At 37.9% G+C, this 18,992-nt stretch overlaps 1 long non-coding RNA gene across 1 annotated transcript; it reads left to right on the top strand.

Moving 5' to 3' along the window:
- Positions 1 to 13,711: 13,711 nt before the first annotated feature.
- On the top strand, positions 13,712 to 18,337 carry LOC141433052 (uncharacterized). The gene is made up of 3 exons (XR_012451893.1): positions 13,712 to 13,958; positions 17,668 to 17,754; positions 18,251 to 18,337. It is a non-coding gene; the product is annotated as an uncharacterized lncRNA (long non-coding RNA).
- Positions 18,338 to 18,992: the final 655 nt, after the last annotated feature.

The raw sequence follows: 18,992 nt of genomic DNA, 5'->3' as shown, positions 1-18,992 counted from the left end.
AGGAATGAAATTATTCAATAGAATTATCAAAGTTTGGTTAATTTGTCGTTAGGTTAAGTAAAATCTAAACAAAACGTTAATTTTGCAAAAAGGCCGGCAAACATTCCCTTAGGTACATGTTGTAATTTAAATGCACCAACGAATCCGGATAGATTATTATTGCTACAAGAAAGAATATGCCGCAAGAAACTTGGCAAAAAGTAAATCTTTCTTAAAAGCAGTCGGGATATTTTAGTGTTAGACAAGCAAGCAAAGATTCTTAGGAGCCCCACATTCTGTATAATTCCCTGTAATACTCGTAACATTAAAAATAGATGATGGACAAGGGTTAATTAATATCCGACTCATTGCACAACAAAACTGTAGACTGCACGTTAGCTCAGTGAAACATACATCACTAACGATGCCCCACTAGCAATAAGGCCGCCTATTGCTTACCTCAGAAAGTCTCTGTGTATATACCTGTTTTTCTGTACTGCTTGCTCTGTGTTGGTGTGCAATAAAGAGTTATTGTATTGTATTGTTGTATTGTCTCACTTTACAAACGGAATCCCACTGTATTCAATCTGTGTGCACCCACACAAAACAATTGCCGTTACCACTGGCGATTTGCCTGTCACTCACACTAATGTAAGGTCGAGCTTATGCCTCACATGTGCGGACACAAATATACAAGGAAAACCAAGATGACAAATGATCCAAGCAGCGAGAATTCGCGGATATGTTTAACGTCTGTTTAACTGTCTCGGTGGTTGTCTAGACAAACAGATGGCTAAGGTTTGAAACGTTACTCCAGACTTAACAGGATAGTTAAACATCAATCTCATACGAGCGTGAAATGCGGAAGCATTACTCTTTCCCTTTTTGTATTTATATGTCAGCGGCCGCGATCGTAAAATCCGCCAGATCACGAAATTCCTAGGCATATCGTGAAATGGCGCCATTTCATGAATTGGCTAAGGGACATCCGCCATATCGTTTAAAACTCACCGTTCAACGATTTGTCTAGTGACGTTTAGGCAGATCATGAAATTCCTAATCATATCATGAAACGCCGCCATTTCATGATTTGGGCCAATGATATTATACGTTACTACTATCGTAACGTATTTATGATTTGGCCAGTTTAAGCAGATCATGAAATTCCTAGGCATATTATGAAATGCCGCCATATCTATTAGTTCTGGCACTTCGCCGGCCACTGCCGCGGCACGCTCGCTTCGCTCGCTCGGCTCGTGCTTTGTGATCACAATTCATATTAACCACTCCTCGCTTCGCTCGTCGTACTTAAATTTTCTTTTTTTTCGACATATCACGATACGTCAGGAGAGCGAGGAATATCGACGAATGCATTGCTCTTATCGATCTGCCTTATTGTTTTTCAGGCACATCGTGATATGCCTGGCCTACTTTTAGGCATACCTACCATGAAATGGTGCCATTTCACGATATGCCTAGGAACTTCGTGATTTGGCGGATTTTACGATCGGTCGCCGACATACATACGCCAAATGTATATAAACTACTATAGTCCTAGAAACTAGTCCGATTGACTGTTGGAGATTTAACTATTGACATGCAAGGTAATTTAACATAAATCTGAAATATTTCAGCAGATAGTAGGGTTCGTTTGACTAACCTAAACGTAACAGAAAGAAAATAAAATGTTTTTTCAGCACATAAAACAGAATAATAAAACGAGGTACACAATATCTTATTTCTGCCTTACAAAATCCTTTTGGTTAACTCATTTTACTTGAGACATTATTTTATTTTTTTAAAGAAACAAAAGTGCATTCAAAGATTTTCTTTGGTCCCGTATCATAATAAAATTTATCGTTAAATTTGTGGCTATATACATATATACAGAATACATAATATACAGAACACACACACACACACACGCACACATACGAGTACGCACTCACGCACGCACGCATGCAAGCACGCTCGTAGCGTAATATTATAATAAAGTGTCCTATCGCGGTTCAAAAGTGACATCCCTAAGACGAACTAATGAAAGGAGAGCTGCTACTGACGTACCTATTTGGGTACTGACCCCAAGAAAAAACCAAAACATAATAGTAGATTGTTGCACCAAGCAGAAAGTTATTTATTATTGCACCGAGTGCCGATTTGGAAAGCACGCTTTAAAAAGCACGAGGGCAATATAAATTACTTAATGCGAGGTGCATAATCTGCTTTTCTTTCAACTATTACAGGAATCCTATTCTCCTATTTATGTTTTTACTGTGTTTTTGTTGTGATGTAGTGTGTTTTTCTTGTAAATAAATGTTGTGAGTTTGAGTTTGAGTTTGAATAGTAGACAAAAAAAAACTCATGCCATACCTACTATTACTTCGGCCCACCGCCTCCAGCTTTATAAGGCGCAGGTTCGCCCACATATAGAATACTGCTCTCATCTGTGGGCAGGGGCTCCCCAGTACCAGCTTCTCCCTCTGGACCGTATACAACTGAGAGCGACTCGAATAGTCGGCTGCCAACGAGTTTCTGATCAACTTGACTCTTTGGCGCTGCGTAGAGATGTAGCTTCCCTGTGCATCCTCTATCGCATATGTACAACGGGGAGTGCTCCGAGGAGTTATTCGGGTTGATCCCTGCTGCATCCTTTCGCCACCGACCTACGCGACAACATTTCCTTCCTCACCATTTAGATGGTTGGCGGTCCTCTACTGTGCGTTTTTCCAGAAATTTTCTGCCTCGCACAGCAAAACTCGCTGGAATGAACTATCGCCTGCGGTATTCCCGGACCGATATGACCTTCAAGTTTTCAAGAAAAGAGCGTACTCCTACCTTAAAGGCCGGCAACGTACTTGTGACTCTTCTGGTGTTGCAGGTGTCCATGGGCGACGGTAATCGCTTACCATCAGGCGATCCGCCTGCTCGTTTGCCCCCTATACCATAAAAAAAAGGTAGAGTCATTCACGATGACGCGTGCCGTGGTTCTTATTACAATGCCATTTAATGGATAATTTAGACAAAATTATGCGTCTTCGTGGATGGCACTAGGTACAAATGCTAAATAGGAAAGAAATGTCACTAGCACTCGATGATTCCATTTTTGTAAGTTTACATTCGCACTCTCAAAAAATGACCACGGAAAATTCGCAAGGTTCCCAATTTGTTTTTTTTTTTTTTTTTTTTACTTTTTTGGCAGGGTTAGTAGCAGATATTTTTACCCGAGATCTGTCAAATTTCGGTTGGGCGCCAGATTGGCCAACCAAACACACATTTTTTTTAAAAATACGGCTACTTATTGTTTTTGGTAGGATTGGTAGCAACAATTTTTTGTACGTAATCTGTCAAATTTCATAAGACCGTCAGGTTGACACACTTAACACTAGATTATGATTGGTTTTATGGAGTCTTTTTGTATTTTTTATTTCAACTCCAAATTAACACTAGATTTTTTTTATACTATGCAGGCTAATTTAAAAGCAAAAATACTTGTGTTACCTCTTTGGATTTTCATACATTTTTTTGATCTAGAGCAGAAAAGTCCCGCTTTGTGGTGGGTATTTAGTGCGGTTATGATGAAATTAAAACATAGTTAGAAGAAAATTTAATTAAACAGCGCTAAGCTGATCCAAATCGACTTACGTGATTAATACTTAAACCAATTTAATCCCTATTACGTTAATAAATAATTTGCACAAAATAACAATGGCAGGGCGTTTATTGTTTTAAACAATATTATAGCAGTGAAAACTTTTAATAGGCTCAAAGTTAGGGAAAATTGAATGAAACATGAAGCTCGGTTATGGCTATTTTAGTCAAGTTTCTAAGGTAACAATGTCATAAATATCCGCTTATTTTATTTAATCCCCGGACTTGTTGTTTTTTAAAGTTCGCTGTTGCCAGCTTTTTGAACAAGGTTAGGCGGTAAGTAGGTGCTTATCTAACTTTTTTGTTGTATACCAAATGGCTATATTTTGATTACAAATAGCTACTTTACAAACAATAACTTTGCTCTCCCGAGACCTTACAATAGCTACATCTATGCGTTCATGCAGCTCGTCCGCCTCTACGCTGTAAGAACACACACACGCACACACACACACATACATACACACACCAACTCAACTATCACTAAACTATTACATGCTACCCTAGATTCAATCATTATACCTAATCTAAGCTTGACAGTTTCACATATTTTGACACTTAGTTGCCTTGTATAACACCCACGAGGAGAGATGGGTCCTATTCTTAAACTGGACACGGCAAGGACTAACGATATACTTAACGATAAATGCAACTCAATCAATAACATTTTTTAAAGATCACGATAATTCAATCACCGTCCATGTTTGCCGACAGCATTTACTTTAATATTGTATATTATGCTAAATTATTTCAGTCACTACTCTGGCGCTACTCTGAAGGTATTTGGGAACCACGTAATTCCGGACACTCACTCGTAATAGTAACGACCTTCACCGAACTGGTTAATGGATGAAAAGTATTCTATTAAATTAAATATGTTAATAAATATATTCTGAGAGGAGGCCTGTGCCCAGCAGTGGGACGTATATAGGCTGGGATTATTATTATTATTATAATAAATATATTGCAAGTGGGTTGCCTAAAAAATTCTAGTCAGAAGTAAAACTCTGCTACGCCTAGTTTCATAAAAAGACACTCGTGTTTTAAGGACCCCTATGATGTAACAGTTACATAAACTATAAACTTTTTAAGATCAGCGAAATGTTTATAAACAAGAGAATTATACTCATGAGAGACGCGTAGCGCCATCTGTCAGCAACAATAGTCATAGTAAAGCTTGCGAGCGCTGTAGCAGTAGAGCGTTATTGCACTAGATGGCACCACAGGTTACGAGCATCGAGCATTGAAAACGAAGCTGCCAATTACAAAGTATTCGCAGAACAATTTTATCAAACGAAATGGCGTAAAAATGCACAGTTTTTATACGTGATAGCTTCAGAGTCAACACATTTTTGAAGCTTAAGTGAAAAGCTACGTTTACATTTGCGATGCTGTAGAGAATGTAGCGACTTAGAGAAGCTTGTATCTACATTATGGAAGATTCACGCCATCAAAGAAAGAATTTCAGTTTGATGCCTTAAATGCGTTCTCAAGCAACTGCTTTAATACAATTTAATATAAGTTTTATAGAGGCGGTGGACCCGGCAGCCTGCACTTTATTTTCCGAGGTAACAATGGGCCGACAGAGATGGATCGCTTGCCCCGGCCCCTTATTCCTGCACTTTTGTACACTGTTATTATGGCAAATGCAATAGGTAATATTTAACGAGGTTTCCTCTAGTTGGAAAACCAAATTGTTAGGTGCCTCTTTAAGGCAAAAGAATGTGTTATAAATAACCGAAACCTAAGACACACGAATTTAGAAATAACAGTTAACAATAAAAACAGTAATTACACATAACAAACGCACGCACGTACGCGCACACAGTTAAGTTATTTTATTATTATTAGGTCTTTCTTTTAGAATAGAAAGACTTATATAAAATTAGATCCGGGTAAATCTAAAATAAAATAAATAAACTGAAACAGATAATTTGAGTCCCCCTAAGGATTTCGTATTGTGTACTGAATTTCCAAGTTTAGGTATATTTTATACCTTTACTCTTAAACTACTAATAATTCTCAAGCAATCTTAGCCGCTATAATTTTCCTTGTAAATTTGATATAATATTTACTACCATTCTGAATTATTTCAAATTTTTCCACCCAACAGTTTAGATTTTAGAGGGGAGGGGGGGACGCTTGATTTCAATAAAAATTTGCACTTAAAGTAGAATATTTCGCAAGCAGATCACTGAATATAAAAATAGTCTTAGCAACCCCCACAATGGTTTTAAAAAAACTATCCAACGATTCTCCACAATAAAGGGTTAGTCGAGAAAAAAAATCACCCCATTTACGTCTATGGAAGTACCATATAATATTTTTTTACTTTTTTTTATTGTACCACTTCGTTGGCGTGACTGATTTGTATATTCATGTCAAATTACAGCTTTCTAGTACAACGGTCTCTGAGCTTACCCGCGGACAGACAGACGGACAGACATGGCGAAACTATAAGGATTCCTAGTTAACTACGGAACCCTAAAAAATATTCTACACTTGCTGTTATCTGTTGTCAATATTTATTTATATCGGGAATCTCAGAAGCGGTTCTAACGATTTCCCATGTTTTGCCGTGGAAAACAATCGATCTAGCCTTTGGATCTAGCTAATACCTTAAACTTATTACTTATATTATCTGACTTGTCTATCGCATTGGCATTATTTACCTTAAGGATAGATTTAATTTTTGAAATTATATAAATAAATAAATTAAATATAAATAAATTACCTTAAGAACTTGCCTTTTTGAGTTTTAGCAAAAAATAATTAATTCAGAAAAAGCTCCGACGCTTTTGATGCGGAACAGGAAAAAGCATAAATATCTTTTACCTATAAATTTCCGGTTATACACGTCCACTAATCGCCCCTCAGAATGGATAAGGCAGTAGTTCTCATAGTATAAACCCTTATTTAATTCATGGATATCTCCATAAACTAGTAGATAAGATGTAGGGGTTGCGCTCATCGATACCTACGGGTGCAATCGGCTCGTACAAATAGCGTTTTTGTGTCGTGGTGGTTGCACGCTAAACGGTTGACTCGATTGCCTCCAACGGCGGCCGCCTGTTTCTACCGCCACCCCTTTGCCACTACTAAGGATGTAATTCTGGCTTTTAGAGTTTGGCTAATGAAAGCTGAACCCAGCTATTATTTGAGTGGCAACATTATTCAAATTTCACGGGAAAACAGACCAAAGAGTATAGGAAAACAGACACTTTAGCTAGTTACTATTATCTATTCTGTGACTTGTTGGGTTTAGTACCTTCGTGTGTTAACCCGTCGAGCGATTTAGGCACACACGTGTGTGCCTAAGGAAACCTGTCCGAAAATGCGCTAGGTGCACTCAGTGAGTGTGTCTATCGCAGTTCCGGACAAATTTCGCTAGGCGCTTTTTGCACCCCCAAATCGCTCGACGGGAATAGAGTTTTTTGGAAATTTACTGCTGAAACATGGGAGAAATAATCAAAAGTGGTGTGCCACAGATTATTTTAACCATGATAATCAAATTCAAACCAAAACATACAGAGAGGGGGAGTCTGTTCAAACAGAAAAAAGAGTGTTTAGATGCGGTGACCGAATTTGTAAGTTAGTAGGCATAGCAAACTGTTTTGATACTAATATCCCTTTCAGAACTGGTCAATACAATTGTGGTTCCTAAGATTCACTTTTTTTCAAAAATATTCTTATTAACCTTTTTATGTTCAACATATCGTTTCAAATAATTACTTATTTTCCAATAGGCATGCGATAGACAAAGCATAAAGTAGGCACGATTCTTATGCCTAGTCGTCACTTTTGTGCGGCAGATAAGCTTATTTCTTCTCTTCTTTCTTCTGTACGTACTTGTCCTATATATTACCTAATAAATCTGCATTTTTTTTTAATTTGCCGCAGTATTGCAGGTTCATCTTTCATTAGCCAGACTATATAAGTCTCTATTTAAACTTCGTGTATTTATTTATGTCATCGACATCATCAAATACCGGTCTATAAATGTCACACTCAAGTCACACTACTGGAGACAAACTTCATCTCCTTTTTTTTCTTCACTACCGCTTGTCTGCCACTACCGCCGCAAATGTCATCTCGATAAAAAAAAAACACTAAACGATTGGGAACAAAAAATAAAAAGCTGCCGTTCCTCGCTCTTAAGAACCAGGACTAACGAAAAACAGGTAATAGGAATCTAGGTACAGTCAACGTCATAAATAAGTGATCACTTTTGTACCTTGTCACTTTAACGTCATGTTTGAAAAGCCATACGAAATTGTGTAACGACTGAAAGCGACAAGGTACATAAATGATCACTTATTTATGACGTTGGTACTACGCAACTCTTCAAAAAGCTTTACATGGCCAATTTGTGTTTCACCCGTTAATAGACAACGAATCGAGTCGAGAGTCCGTATTACGGGCATAATAGTTTCCCACTGGAACTTTTCAATCGGCAGATAAGAGGCTTGCGGAGACGTCCCGATATTTATTTACTGCGTTGTGGTAAGGAAACTTACTCGCTTTGTCGACAAATAATTCGAACGGTTCATTATTCAATTGTTCGATTCCCCGAACGGTTGGAACAATTCAAGGGGCTTACGTTTGCGGTCTCTTTGACAGTTTTCTTTTAGCGATCATAGCACTTTGCAGTTGTAAATTTCATTTTAGTTTTTTTTTTAATCAATCTTCGTACAATTTCGTCACATTGAATAGGACAGGTTGAATAGGACAAACCTGCATGGGCGTACCCAGCTTCTGGCCTAGGGGGGTGCAAGTCCGATTTTTAGGTCAGATCACCCGCGCTTGTTTTGTCATACGGAGCAAGTTCATTTCATACATTTTCTGCGAGTGTGGGTAAAAAAATATTTATTCATTTATTTTAATTTTCCAAACTTACAATTATCTTTACAGGTTACATACAAAAAAAAACGAGGCGTAATATATTGCAGAACATACAATTTCCAGGGGGACGCGGCCCTTTTTGAATCTGTGAGTCACTTCGGATATACTTACTACTGGCGTACCGGCTACGGGGAGCGGCTCCGAAATTCATATCATGCTATCCCTCTTCCTCTCTTAATAAATGCTATTAGCGTGAGCGGGACGGCACACATCCGACCCGATCCGATGTGATTGAACGAAAGTGAAAAAAGTGCTGAATCGCCGATCGTGGTCGCTCGATCCAATAGGTTGGTCGGAGTTAGTAACTCTTCGGAGTCGATAAGATTTGAAAGGAGTCAATAAGGGTTTCGGATCCGCTTAAGGATCTGACTCCTTGGGAATCTTCAGATCCAGATTTACCCATCTCTAGTGTCGTAACGTCTGTAGGACCCAATCTGAGAGTGGGCAGTAGCATCATGCAGCACTCTCTATTGCCAACTACGAACTCCGGTTTCTAGCTGTGCGGTGTGTATGGCAAAGGAAACCACCACATTGTTTTCCCAAGAAAGTCGTCATGAAGGTTCACTGCTGATTCAATAATTGCGCCCAAGATAACGAGTTAATATAGCGTTCTCTCTGTTGCACATTTGTATGCAAATAAAAGGGACAAAGGAAGGTAGTTAAAAAAGCATATGCTTACAGCCTTACAATGAATAGTTAACTCTTCACCTACGGATGACAACCAGAATTGATTTTGTTAAGTATTTCTATTGAGCCCTCTTGTTCTGAGAGGAGGCCTGTGCCCAGCAGTGGGACGTATATAGGCTGGGATGATGATGATGATTTCTATTGAGGTGGAAGCTCCAATCAGTTAGCTGAAGACGTGTATTATTTTTAGATTATGAGTGGTAAAAGTGACTATTTACCATATGAAAAATCTGAAGACGAAACGAGTAGAAATGACATTAATGTAGAGCCATACTGCAGCCTTACGAGCGGTAAATCTTCCTCCATCCATTTTGGATATACCTAGTATCACGTGTTTACGTGAATAATCCCTCCGTAATGTATTTACCTGAGGGGCTATACGAAATTCGAAAGTCGAAGTTCGTATAGTACCGTTCCATTGACGCTAATATTATTTAATATGAGAGTGAGAGGGATGGTACTATACGAACTTCGAATTTCAAATTTCGTAGTAGCCCTTCTGTATTGGCTTTGTTGGTGCCAGCAAAGATGCTTTTAGCTTGAGCCGCGTGTACACGTGTGTTTTCCAATAAGTAAAATCCAGAATAGTACAGGGGTTTTGGAAATATATTATCCATTTTGATATTATCAGAGACCATTGTTACTAATAATACCGTCTATTTTAGAATGAGGGCTATCGCGAATGAGTTCGCCACTAGAGGCGCTAGTGTAGCGCGAGGTCTCCGAAATGTCAAATCTCATAGTTTTTGGGTGAGCTACGCGGGTTTATTTATAATTATAAAATAAAAACGGGGACTATGCAACACTGCGGCACGCTCGATATTTTTATGCTACGGTTTTAAGGTATATTAAATATTATTTAAATCTAAACTTTGTTTTCACGCCCGTAATAACAGACTTTGAAAGCCATACTTAAAAACCTCACGCAACAGTGCGCCATCTAGTGAGACAAAAAACGATAGCCCTAATTAAGACATGTTAAATGCTTTTTTGGCTTACTTAATTGTTTTTATTACAGAATTATCTGTTGCCCGCAACTTCGCCTGCATAGAATTCTTTTATCACACGCTCTCGGAAACAACGCATTTTTCGGAGCAAAAGCTGTCATATTGTTTATTCTGGTCTTCTCATATGACAAATGCAAAATATCATGGCAATTAGTTGGTTCAGTAAATAGTTAAGGCGTAAAAGCAGAACAAGCAAACGGAGTCACTTTCGCATTTATAATATTAAAATAGTAAAGAGTAATATTAGCCTTTAAGAGTTCGAAGTTCGTATCTTGCCATCCCGCTGACCCTTATATATTATTTTTATTTAATACGAGAGTGACAGGGACGGTACAATGCGAACTTCGATTTTCTAATTTCGTAGTATCCCTGGTCAAAATGACTGACGACTAATCTGACTAACAAAATGACGCTTGGCTGTAAAACCCGTACACAGACTACATATTGACAGACCACGTGAGTGACAACAACAGGGTTCCGATTAGATCCTTCGGGGAACCTTAAAATAAAATCCTATAATACTAAAATAAATAAAAATAAATAAATGTCATGGGACTCTTGACACCATTTGACCTACTCCCAAACTAAACAAAGCTTGTCTAGGGTACTTGGCAACCGATAAACAAAAAATAAAAAAATCCTAAAAAAAGTCCTTGTTAAAATCCTTTTCCAATTTGAAACTTAATCTGTTAAGTTCATTTTCAACGTACCCCCATTTATAGTATAAAATTGGCAAGCTCTCGTGTAGGCACACCTTAAAAGCTTAAGTAAAGCTGTGCCTACTCAATGATTCACACTTGCTAATTGATTCTTCGGGCCAAAACTGGGATCATCCTAAACAAACCTTGGAAGCTAACTCCGTGTATACGGAATAACTAAAACAAGAGCTTTATTCCTCTTTTCAGCTTTACCTGATAACGTTATAGAATACATCAAATTTCTGATTAAATACAGTAAAGGTAGGTATAAATGCATGATCACACATAAGTTTACCAAATTTCAAATTAAAAATTTAAGTTTCACAGAAAATTTTTCTTACCATCATCATGATCAGCCGGAAGACGTCTACTGCTGAACAAAGGGCTCCCTCTTAAAACGCCACAATGAACGACAACTCGCTACTTACATCCACTGGTTGCCCGCAGCTCTCATTATATCGCCAGTCCATCTTGGGGAAGGCCTGCCAACGCTTTGCCTTTCGATTCGTAAATGCCACTCGAAGTTTTCGCCCCCGACGGATATCACCAGAAAATTTTGACTGGGAAAAAATAATGTTCAAAATTTACAAATTTATACACTCATCATAACCAAATTTAGTTCTATCTTCTTTTTAGGATTCCTTAAAAACGGCTAACGAGTGGAAAAGGAGGTTACCGGAGTAACAATAGCTTATGATTTCTTATTCAGTGGAAGCACATTTATGTAGTTCGACGGAGTCCGCCATATCCGTCCGTCAGCGGTTTAGGAAGGGATTATTACGACTAATTAACTGTAATTTTACGTAGAAATAAATATTAACCAAGTGGACAAAGTAGTGATATGTACCTACCAATATTAATTAGAGTTAAGTGTCCCCCCTCCCTTAGAATTTCAGCACACTAGCCTATTGTTTTGTTCAACGCTAAGTGGGACAGAAGTTATTAAATTAATGAAATGGTTGAGATATTGGTTGGTCTCTCAAAAAGGCTGTCATAGTCAGATACTGATAGGATGGGTGCGTCCCAAGTTATATAAAAACGTTAGATATAATTTCATATTATAAACGTTCATTATGTATAAATACATTATGCATAACATGAAACACTATAATTTCATTAAGTATAAAGTTCGATTAGTAAATATAACAGTTGTTTTATATACTTTCATAAGAAATAACATGTTTGTGAGCTAAATTCATATTATATAACATACATAAGTTATACCGCTTATAATACGTAATAACTTTTAATCACGCAAAATAGGCGCACTTAAACGTCGAGTTGCGGAAAACAGCCCGCTAATACCTATACCTGCGTAATAACTTTTTATATAACATTAATATGACATAATATCAAGTGATATTCTTCGTTTCTAAAATACTTGGTTTATTTCAAAACTTTAAAACCAGAAAATTAGGTGTTTATCACCCTTTAGTTTTTGTATTGAAAATGTTTCTTCAAAATTTGTGCGAGCGAGCGAAGCGAGCGAGCAAGACGGTTCGGAGCAGAAGCGACTTGGATAGTTTAGGTTCAGAAGGCTAACCTTCGATGTTAGGTTTTTTTATAGTAGCGAGGAAACCGTAAAAGATTAAATGAATGTTATATGTTTTGGTTGTTAGAGGTTGCGAATATTATATAATTTGATCGTTATACTCAATGTATTTATGTCCGTCCATAGCTCATTAAATAATATATTTTATTATTATACGTTATGCGCATTATAGCAAAATTATAGAAAGTGAAGTTATACGTAATATATGTTAATATATGGTATGTGTCTATTATATGTTTTGTTTTTATATATTCTATTACTTACCCGATAGGATAGAGCTAAGTATAAGTATCTATGCTGTATTACACCACACTTATCTACATATATAATACTATCGGTCAAGCTTTAAGTAAATATCGAAAATTCACGTAAAGGATGGACGAATTATTTCAAGACCATTAAGCACCCAACAGGTTTCCATGAGGCTGACTGAACAAGTTGATCTAGGAAGTACGAGTACATAAGTCTAGTCTAACAGAGTCTAACCGAACGTCCGTGGTCATTCATTCTAAATGAGTAAATCCTACGTAATGTCTAGTAAGTATAAAATAATATTAGTTTGAATTACATATGTAGATATCTTGATCATCATCATCATCATCTCGGTCTATATACGTCCCACTCTAGGGCACAGGCCTCCTCTCATTATGAGAGGGCTTGGGCCGTAGTTCCCACGCTGGCCCAGTGCGAATTGGGAACTTACAATAATACAAGATATCTAATATCTTGATATATTACATTATCTTGGTTTATTTTCATTTTTTCCCCTTTTTTCGAAAATATGTCTGTCTTTTTTGATTTCTATGTTTTTAACGCATTTTAGGCATTTTTTTTGTATGGTTCCCCCTTTGTTATAGTCTGATCATTTTTAATGTAAATTAATCCTAGGGGTTGTTACTTGACGCGCTAAGGTTAATACTCATTACAAAAGTAGGCTAATTTTTTTTTTAATTTTCTGCTTTTAATTTTTTTCCATAAGAACCTTCTACAAAGTATTACTTAACTTCAAAAGATAGTTACGCGTGCGAAACCTTGGGTAAAGGCTAAGCGGTTAAACAACCTTTTTTATAGTTAAATCAAAAATCGTAGCGCACTCGCACCTCGGCACGACCATAAAAACATTAGGTGGCGACACGGCTAATAAAATTCAACATAAAACATTTTAATCGGCAGCTATTATTCCATCCCTGAATCGCGTTTTAAAATCCGACCCTCTCGTAAATTTCGCAATTGAAACGGTATAAACGCGTCACATAAAATTTTCGGGCCGCGCATGTGGTTGAGAACTCAAGTTTACAGCCAGTAACTACGGGGGGCATTGCTGACGAGTGATCCGGATTGCCTCGTGCTGCTAATAGATATTCTTTCAAGAAATCCTCTCGGTCTGTCATCATCGTATCAGCCATAGGGCTTCAAAGCGAGTGTGCCATTTCTTGCAAGGCCGGCAACGCATCTGAAGTTCTGATGTCTTTACCATAGCCGACGGTAATCACTTCACATCAGGTGAACTCTCTGGTCGTTTTTCTGCTATTATATAAAGAAGGACGTCAACTGTAGGACATAGGCCTCCCCCATATACCTACATTTGTTTCGGTTGGGTCGGCCTGCATCCACCTACTTTCACCAGGTCCATCTCGTTGGCGGACGTCCTATGCGTTTGTCGTTCGTTATTCGAGGACTTTTCGGCCCCACGGCTATCTGTTGTCCTTGTCATGGTCTGCCCATTGCCACGTTAAGGAGTTAATTCGCTTGGATATGTTCTATTACATAGGTGCTATACAATGTGTGGCCCAAAACCGGGGATAATATTAAAAACAGAGGCTCTATAGATCACCGGTAATTGGATCATTATGGTCCCACTTAATTAAAATCAAAACTTAATTAAAGTAGACCTGATTTCAACTTGATACCTCCACGCATTCCTGAGAAAAAGGGTCTTGACTGACGGACGGACAAACAACAAAGTGGTCCTATAAGGGTTCCGTTCTTTCCTTTCGAGATACGGAACCCTAAAAAGCAGTAAAAATGCAATTCTTAACACCGAAGATTTATTCTCTAAACATCCTATTTCTTCTCCAAATCCAAACAATACTAAATCTACGCCAGACCGAGGGCAAGTAGTCATAATGTAGTTTGCTTTGAATAAATAAATGAATACTGAATGAATAGGCACTTATTTATTATGTAGGTAGGACTCGATACTCATGAATAGGCATCAAAATTAGGCTAATGCATGTGGTAAATAGGCACATCAACACTAGAATCTAATGACTAATCGAATAATGGATATCGATCATATTATGTGTGTTGCTACTTGTGTTGCTACTTATATTTTAAAAATTACCATTATAAAAAAATAAGTTGAAAATCCGATAGAGAGGCCTTTGCCCAGCAGTAAGTAAGATAGATAATGGCAATATAAAAAATATATATTTTAAATGTTATAGAGAATGCATTTTAAGATTGTATCAATCCATTTTATATAAAATTAGGTTAGACTTGTATTGTTATGAACGAAGCTTGTCCAAATTATCCAATCGTCGACATACAACAAATTTCTCAGTATTCTCCATCCCGTGAGCGCAGTCCTTTGTTGCTCTATTTCAGAATTTTCAGACAAGTAAACTGATTCGGGCATGTACTGGCTTCAAAAACAGGGTAGATTGCTTAATAATTTCGTGCATATTCCCGCCAATGCGTTTTAATTATCGCTTCGAACCGGCAAAGTGAGCGCTGGGCCGATCTGCTTTCCGAACTGTTAGCCTGGGGCAAATAAACCGACTGGCCAATTGCAAGCATTGTTAGAAATATGGCGATTGTTTGTTACGACCACAGAGAGTCCACTCTATGGAATTGGCAACAATAACTCGCCCGCTAATGGGAGCGGTATAAAACCCTATTCGTTATTCGGATTGTTTCGTTCGTTGTCCTGACGGACCCCAAACTCTGATGCGTCTATTAAAATACTACGGTAGAGTTTAATTAGTTCGGTTCTGTTTTGGACGAGTTCGTTAATTGATCAATACGAAGTACAGTCAGTTCCCTAACATAAGTAAGTAATTTTCTTTTTTAATTCAAAATTATTCATTCACAAAGTCTACTAACCAACCCACATCCACAGCGTAGGGTTGAGCATTATATACATTCGCAACAGCAACAGAGCTTTATCAACGAAACAAATTAAAGATCCGCAACGAGCTTCGTCTTTAAAAGCTAAACCCTAAACACCGGACTGATGTACTCGTATCCCTGGACATTGCCCCGTTCAATCACTTACTTACACAATTACTTACTTAAGGTTGTGGTACCCGATATGAACTGCGGATGGCCGCCCTGTTCTTCTTTCGTTCCAGATTTGTACTTAATCGCTTTGCCTCGACGCACCAAGGCCCAGCAGTCTCAACTGCTACTTGTGTAAACTCACTATTCTTTTTAATTCTGGCTCGGCTCTCCACAGTAGCATCCACATCTCGTTCTATGCTACCTATACTCTGACAAGTTCGTTCGTGACACTCGATAGAACCCTGTGGCAGGGAGCCTCTACTGCCTTTATGAAGTTTTTTTTCCATAAGTGTGGCAAATGCTGACTTCAGGTATAGATGCGAGGCTGCAAAGGTGCTCGCACAGATTGTATCCCATAACAAGCTATGGCTAAGAAGCTGGTCCCATGCAAGAGACCAGAGTGCAGCACAAACCCTGTGGCACTAATATACACGGAAACTTTACCGAGACTAATTAAAAGAACGAATACTTTACTAACTGCATAGAAAAGAGTATATTTTTGTTTGCCTGACCGACTGTACTTTCTAGGTACTTGCATTGCCGGATTAAATTAATGAAGTCCAAAAAGTAAAGATAAACCCTTTTTAACAGAACAAAACTGTTTTCAACCATACCTATCTTACTAATTAGTACCAATATTGTTGTGAATAAATGTGAAATTAGTGTGCGTAGCGTAGTTGATACTTTTTTTGATAAAATGGCTTCGCGGGTTTAAATTAAATTTGGACAGCTAGCTTTACATTATAATAAAAAATGAGACCATGGAGTTATTTTCGGGAGTTTCTGTGTAAATTTTGTTAAATCACAGAATCAATTAATGGGTGATGGATGGCCCAATATAACCCAGGATCCATCATCGTATTCCAATGAGAGCTAAAAGACAGGCGAAACATCGCTAGATGGCGTTAGTATCGTGAGGTTTTTTATTTGACGCTACGGTCTTGCTTGCAATGAGGGCTATCGCGTATGAATTCGCCACTAAAGGCGCTAGTGTAGCGAGAGGTCTCCGAAATTTCAAACGTCACTGTTTGTAGAATAATTTTGTGAATATTTTGCAATACCTGAAATTAATATGACAAATAAAATGCGTTACGGGGCAATCAATATCTGTGTTTTGAGACAGTTTTGTCTTTCGTTTTCTTTTTATGGTACGGTTTTAAGGTATTAAATATGATTAAAATGTAAATTTTGTTTTCACGCCCGTAATATAACAAACTACTTCAGGCAGGACCTTTGTCTACAGTGGCGCCAACTGGTGAGCGCAAAAACGGTAGCCCTCATTGGCTCATTTAGTCAAACGTCAAAAAACCTCACGATACTAACGCCATCTATCGATATTTCACCTGTCTTTTAGCCCTTATTCAAATGCGTTACCCGAACCAATACCGAATCGCACAACGCGCAGAACATTAAAAAAATTGAAACAAAACACGGCGGCCTAAATGGAAATTAATTAACCCGTTTCAAATACACATTATGGCCGCGGTACATATGAAATCAGTGGATAGGCATTAAAACAACAATGGCGGAAACTCCGGCTAAACATGTTATTCCGAATACATATTTCAATTAGGCGGGTTTACTTTCGAAATGTAGGTAAGTTAAATTCACAGAGCATTCTGTTTGAGGTGTATCGCCGCGGGGGTAACAACGGCCGGGTAACTAAACTAGTTAAGGCTCCATCAAGGAACGTTTTGTGCTATTATTTCCAGGGATGTTTACTTCAAGCATTCGGAATAAAGAATTATTTTGCTGCTACGCTGTGACTGTGGATCATGTTCGCATATTTACGTTCTTATTTTGTGCTCATTTGCTTTAAAAATATAAATCTAAATTTGCACACGAAACCAGAATTATTTAATAAACATAGAAATCTATGAATTCAAAGTCAAAATTATCTTATTCGTTTCAGGCTATAACTAGCACATAAGCATGTGAAAAAAATCTACCACCGGTTCGGAAAAACCTGTGTTGAGAAGAAAGCAAGAAACTTAACAAGGTATATGCATATTTTAAACATATTACTATAAAACATGTATAATATAAAACATAAATAATATATACATATGAATCATTTAAAACTACTTTGATACACAGAAATAATTATTGAAATAAAGTGAAATAGGTACTTGAAATTAAGGGAAGTTCACGGTCGGCTTGACCTTGATAAAGAACCTCTGATTGGCTCGAAACATATCGGGCATACCTCGACTGCTAACTTGAGCGACCCGTACAGCTTATTACAATAAATATACTCGTAGAAGTAGACTTTTACAAGTTTTGCTGTTTGTCAACTGTACTTGCCTTGCCATTTTACTTACATATCTGTGCCAAATAACAAGCGTCAAGTGACCAAACTTGCAGGTGAGTCGGGAGCCACAGAATGCAGTTGTTAACACACTGGGCGCGTATAGCCAAGATGTTCGGGTTCGAATCCCGGCCGACGCACTCAAAAAACTGTTCCGTTTTAAACAATATCATTACAATATTTTCAGGTGCAGTACTCACACCGCCCAGGTCTTTGAATTCGGTATTTCACGTATATGGACATCCTAAACAAGCAAAACTAAATGAAACCCAAGCTGCAAATATCAGTGAAATAAATACAGCCTTTGAAACAACTGCACGAATGTTCTCATACTTACTTAAATAAGGTTCACAGTAACGTGTGGAAGGAATGATCCAGTTTTTTTTAAATCTTAATGAATACATCGTGTGAAAAACATCCGTGCAAAACTTCACATCTCTAGACATAGCAGTTGAGATATATGCGTACAGTCATCTGCATTAAAATCTGCCACAGCGGAGCGTGCAAAAAAATCTAACACATCCTACCGGCCCCGAAGATAGAGACGTATCAGATATTTATGCACGCTATGTTGTGTCAGATATTGGTGCTGATGTCTGTACATCTCAATTCTGTAGGAATATCGGAATAAAAAGTAGCATGTGTGTCACCTCCCCGAGATCCAACCGTCTGCGCACAAGGTACGCATCTTTCAACTAAACACAAATAAAAAATCTCCGCATAAAAGTGAGTGATAAAGAAAGGACTTGCTGGGTAAATTTAGTCTCATCATTATAATACTTGTGTGAAAGCAGGGCGGGCGGCTAGTTTAAGTTATTATTAATATTTTTTAAAGTTGAAAATCTTAAAGCAAACGTACAAAAGGCCCGCGCGAATGAACTGCCACTACCCTTAATTTCGCAGAACATTCAGTCACAGGCTTTCACCGA

Source organism: Choristoneura fumiferana, chromosome 12 (assembly GCF_025370935.1).
Source record: "Choristoneura fumiferana chromosome 12, NRCan_CFum_1, whole genome shotgun sequence".
Classification (NCBI taxonomy): Eukaryota; Metazoa; Arthropoda; class Insecta; order Lepidoptera; family Tortricidae; genus Choristoneura; species Choristoneura fumiferana.
This window is presented reverse-complemented; position numbering and strand designations above follow the sequence as displayed.